Consider the following 5,341-nt stretch of genomic DNA (forward strand, 5'->3'; position numbering starts at 1 on the left):
CATTTCATTCCGGTGTGTACCACATATTCTGCAGAGCGACTGGCTAGGATCTGTATTCAAGAGATTGTGCGGTTGCATGGTGTTCCAGTTAATATTATTTAGGATAGAGGTACTCAGTTCACTTCTTAGTTTTGGAGGACTTTTCAGCACGAGTTGGGCACTCAGGTGGAGTCGGGTTCAGTATTTCATCCTCAGATGGACGGACAGCCCGAGCGTACTATTCAGATATTGGAGGATATGTTGCGTGCCTGCGTGATTGATTTTGGAGGGTCTTGGGTTGAATTTTTACCACTTGCAGAGTTTGCCTACAATAACAGCTATCAGTCCAGTATTCAGATGGCACCGTATGAGGCCTTATATGGGAGGCGGTGTAGAACTCCAGTGGGTTGGTTTGAGCCCGGTGAGGCTAGGTTGTTGGGGACAGAATTGGTCCAGGATGCCTTAGAAAAGGTGAAGGTAATTCAGGAAAGACTTCGCACAGCTCAGTCGCGTCAGAAGAGTTATGCGGACCGGAAGGTCCGAGATGTGTCATTCATGGCGGGGGAGAAGGTTTTGCTGAAGGTTTCACCCATGAAGGGTGTTATGAGATTTGGAAAGAAAGGAAAGCTAAGTCCGCGATTTATTGGACCTTTTGAAATACTTAGGAAGGTTGGAGAGGTGGCCTATATGCTTGCCTTGCCACCTAGTTTGCCGGGTGTTCACCCGGTATTCCATGTTTCTATGCTCCGAAAGTATGTTGGGGACCCATCACATATATTGGATTTCAGTACAGTACCGTTAGATGAAAGTTTGACTTATAATGTGGAGCCAGTGGCTATTTTGAGTCGACAGGTTCAAAAATTGAGATCAAAAGATATAGCATCAGTAAAAGTACAGTGGAGAGGTCGTCCCGTGGAGGAGGCTACTTGGGAGACCGAGCAGGAGATGCGGAGCAGGTACCCGCACCTATTTGAAACTCCAGGTATGTTTCTTAACTCGCTCGAGGACGAGCGTTTGTTTTAGTTGCGGAGAATGTAACGACCCGAACCGTCGTTTCCTGTATTTTCATCCTGTATTCCCCGTTAAATGCTTATTCATGTTTCAATATGTGTACTTGGTGAATTTGAGTCAATTCGGATCGAGTTTGGTATGAAATGGGACAATTAGTCTCTTTAAGGAAGAATTAGTTTGGAAAAGTCAATCGGACGTTGACTTGTGAGTTAGAGGGCTCGGAATTGAATTCTGATGATTCGGTTAGTTTCAAGGGATGATTTAAGGCCTAGAAGCGCAATCGGAATTAATTTTGGAGGTCCGGTGAAGAAATTAGCTCATTTTGGCGAAGTTAGTATTTTGGCGATTTCCGGTTGATAGGTGAAATTTTGATCCGACGGTCGGAATGGAGTTCCGAGAATTTCTGTAGCTTCGTTATGCCATTTTGGATATGTGTGCAAAATTTCAAGTCATTCGGACATATTTTGGTCGAGTTTTGATCGAAAGCGCATTTTGGAAGTTTTAAAGGAACTTAGACTTGAATTCGGTGTAATTCGATAATTTTGGTATTAGTCGAGGTGTTTTGATAATTGGAACAAGTTTGAATAATATTATAAGATGTATTGGTATTTTTGGTTGAGGTCCCGAGGACCTCGGGATGATTTCGGATGGCTAACGGGAACTTTTGAAGTTGGAAATTTCATAATAGACGAAAGTTGTAAATGAGTGCACACAAGGCCTCACTTTGAACGATAATATCTCTCGTTATGTAAGGAGTTGTGTGAGCTACAGCCTATTAAATTAAAGCCCTTTGAGTCTAGTTTCCAACGCAACAAACCGTTCGTTATTTGGAAGTGTATACAGGAAGTTATGACCATTTCACGGGTCAGGTGTCAGAGCGCACGAAGTATCGCGCGAAGTCGCGCATTTCGCGCGTCTGAGGCAGAATGCTCAGCAAAACGCGCGAACAACGCGCGAACTACGCGACTGAAGGTTTTTAAGTACCCCAAGACCGGCCTAGAGAGTTCCCAACTCATTTTTGGGGTTAAGGCTTGCTCTCTCAAGGGGATTTCGTCCCAAACTTCATCCCTATGATCCTAAGGTAAGATTTTTGGAGTATTTTGAGTTGATTACTACTCCCAAACACTTATATTAACATGGATTGATCTTAAAAATCCTTAGATTTTCAAGAAATTCCTTCAAGAACTCAAAGGAGGGTTTTGCAAGATTTCTTCCAAAAGGTAATCCTACACCCTTAGACTCACATATATGGATATATTATAGAAATATGAGTATGAATCAAGTATTACAACTTATTGTATGGTGGTTGGAAGCCATAAATTCCCAATTTAAATACATGAATATGGTAGGGATTTAGAGGCGTTTATTTGATGGAATTTTTGTTGGTTTGGGTGTGAATGGTTGATCACACATATGATGTTAGGAGTATAAATTGTTAAAGAATAATAGTGTGATGAATTGTTGGTTAATGGTGATAGTTGGAGGAACCAATGCTATAGTTAAGAGGTGTAAATATTTATGCCTACAAGATGTTTGATAATATGCCTAAATGGCATAATTTATGGGATCTAGTACTAATATTGGCCATATTGAGTGTTGTATTGTTAAAACTCCGTCTTTTAGAAATCGAACTTCATCGAGGTTTGTGTGATTTTAGGCAGATTCGTCACACGAGGAGGCCAATTAGAGAGGCAAGGGCATAGCGAGCTAGAGGTTAGTAATAGATGTAAATGCTATTCTGAGGGTTTGAAACCCTAAACTTTCACATTGTAACGCTATATTGAGGCGTGACACGCACTCCATGGCGAGTGCGGGGTCAGATACTACTGGGGATTGTGACTTGGTCCACCTCGTGTGATGTTTATACTATACTGGTGATTGATACACATACTTCATTGTTATTACTGGGCTTGATGCCATGTTTGGGGCCTTGTGCCGATTTGTAAAATCCTTCGAGGATTGATATTACTGCTTAGCATGATTTGCATATCATTTAATTTCAGTCCAAGGTTTTAAATGTTGTTTTGTAAACTAAGCCATAATTCTAAGTGTTGAAAACTTAAATGATATTTTTAAATGTATTCCGGGCTAGGAACTTCTATTTTGTAAATGCTCAAGGGGCTTATTATATTATTTTCAGGACTGATTATAAAGTGACTTGAAACAGTGGTAACAATGACACTATGTGATATACTTGAAACAGTGGTAACAATGACACTGTGTGATATACTTGAAATAGTGGTAACAATGACACTGGATGATATACTTGAACAGTGGTAACAATGGCACTGTATGATATAAATTGGTCAGGTAACAATGACTGACCAAGATATTGCGCTTGGGCTGTAGGAGCCCCTCCGGAGTCTGTACACACCCCCAATGAGCGTCGTCGGCGATAAATAAATAGGGATGGCTCGGGCTGCACGCCGCTGTGGGTACGGGAATGTACCATCATATGCATTACATTGTATTCATGTATTTGTATCTATACTGTTGTTTAGCTGCTCAGTTCCATATGTTGCTGCATATTTGGATTTTAGCTTACTTTGTGTATTTACTGGGTTTTCTTATCTTCGGACTGTAGTTACTTTTATTACTCACTGGGTCGGAGTACTCACATTACTCCCTGCACCATGTGTGCAGATACAGGCAGAGCTGAGTTCGCTCCTGAGCGCTGATTCTTTCCAGACCAGGCGGTGACTAGGAGTAACGAGGTAGCTGTTGACGTCCGCAGCCCCGTTTTCTCCCTTATCTTTGTTATTTATGATAAGTCCAGACTTTGTAAAATATTAGTAAACTCTGTAGTAGCTCATGACTTGTGACACCCCGATTTCGGGCTGAGTTGGGATGGTTTTCTTTGTTCTATCACGTTTATTTCACATTTATGATTATATTGCCCATGATTTAGACTTATTCCTGCTAAGTAATTATAAAGAGATGTACTGTTTTGTTGATTGGCTGGCCTTGTCCTCACGAGAGGTGCCATCACGACCGGGTTGGGATTTTGGGTCGTGACAATCTCTATTCTCTCCTAGAACCAAACCCTAGCCGCCCCTTTATTCCCTTGCCGCTCCGCCGTCAAACACCACCGGGGATCGCCTCACGGCGGTTCCAGTGTTCCAATCTTCCCAAAATAACACCTTGAATTCCCTATAACCTCCTCATTCTCAATCTTCAACTAGCTTCCTTCGAATCATTGCTGAGTTCTTTGAATCTTAGATCGATAATCCGGCCAAAAAACCCTAACTGCTCCAATCCACTCCAAACTCTCACCCGATTATCCTTGCCCCACTCTAAACCCTAAGCTACCATTAGTCCCCTCCAAATCGGCCCCAATTTGATCGAATTTTGGATCTTGGATTCTGAAACCCTAAAGACCTCTGCCGAGTAACCACTGGGATTTTAATGGCTCAATTCTACATGAGTCAACTACTTTTGATGAGAGCAGTTGATTCATGTGGATTTGACCTATTTTATTTCAAGCTGGCCCTAATTAGTCCGAGCTCCAACCAATTCCTCCGGTTCCAGTTTGTTCCAATATAGGTAATTTTCTAAGCTGTGTTTCTATCTTCTTTCTTTTCTTTTCTCTTGGCCATCTCTTTTTCCTTTCCTTCGATTGAATTTTCTTTGTGTTTTGTTCTATCTATAATTGCATGTTCTAGATTTCTTGTTTTGCATTTGGTCATTAGGAACTAATCCTGTTAGTTTAGGTTTCGTTTTTAGTTTAGTTTGTTATTTACTCTGTTTCCCCATGATTTCATTTTCTCTTTTGTTTTCTTCTCCCTTTTCTTATTCACAATTCTGATTAGTTGCACGTTTAGGTTTAATTTCAGATTTCATTCACATGCTTAGTTGTTTGACCGATTGGAGCATGTCTGAATCTCAAATACTCAATTGCATGAGTTGAATTAGTCATTACTGTTTCCCTTTGTTGTTTTCTAGTTATCTGTTTTTTTGTTTGTTGTTGTGAAATTTAGGTTTATTTGGCAATTATTAGATGCCTTGATTCAGTCTTTAGTTAGGTTTAATTAATTGAACATTTTTTCTTATGGATTGATTTAGTTTTTGGGTCTAGATGGTAGTCACTTGACTCCCTTGGGTCTTTTGATTTGGATTTCTGATCTTCTCTAAGTTAGTTTTGTTTGTTCTGGTTTGAGAATCAGTAGGAACTTTAGGGACTCATTTGAACCCGAAAAGTTTAGGGTAAAGATGAAATAAGCAGTAACCTAAAGGGTAAAAATGGGTTTACACTTAGGCTAAAAATCAGAAATGTACAGCTGTCTAGCTGTTATAAAAAAGATGTTGAAATATAGGACAGCTGTACCAAGGGCTGTAAAAAAGGACAGTACTA

General features: G+C 40.5%; 1 long non-coding RNA gene across 1 annotated transcript; it reads left to right on the forward strand.

The window, feature by feature from the left end:
• Window positions 1-1,932: 1,932 nt before the first annotated feature.
• On the forward strand, window positions 1,933-3,883 carry LOC142176703 (uncharacterized). The gene is made up of 4 exons (XR_012705435.1): window positions 1,933-2,071; window positions 2,152-2,210; window positions 2,652-2,703; window positions 3,634-3,883. It is a non-coding gene; the product is annotated as an uncharacterized LOC142176703 (long non-coding RNA).
• The last annotated feature ends 1,458 nt before the right edge of the window (window positions 3,884-5,341 follow it).

The sequence above is a fragment of the Nicotiana tabacum genome, chromosome 22, assembly GCF_000715075.1.
Source record: "Nicotiana tabacum cultivar K326 chromosome 22, ASM71507v2, whole genome shotgun sequence".
Classification (NCBI taxonomy): Eukaryota; Viridiplantae; Streptophyta; class Magnoliopsida; order Solanales; family Solanaceae; genus Nicotiana; species Nicotiana tabacum.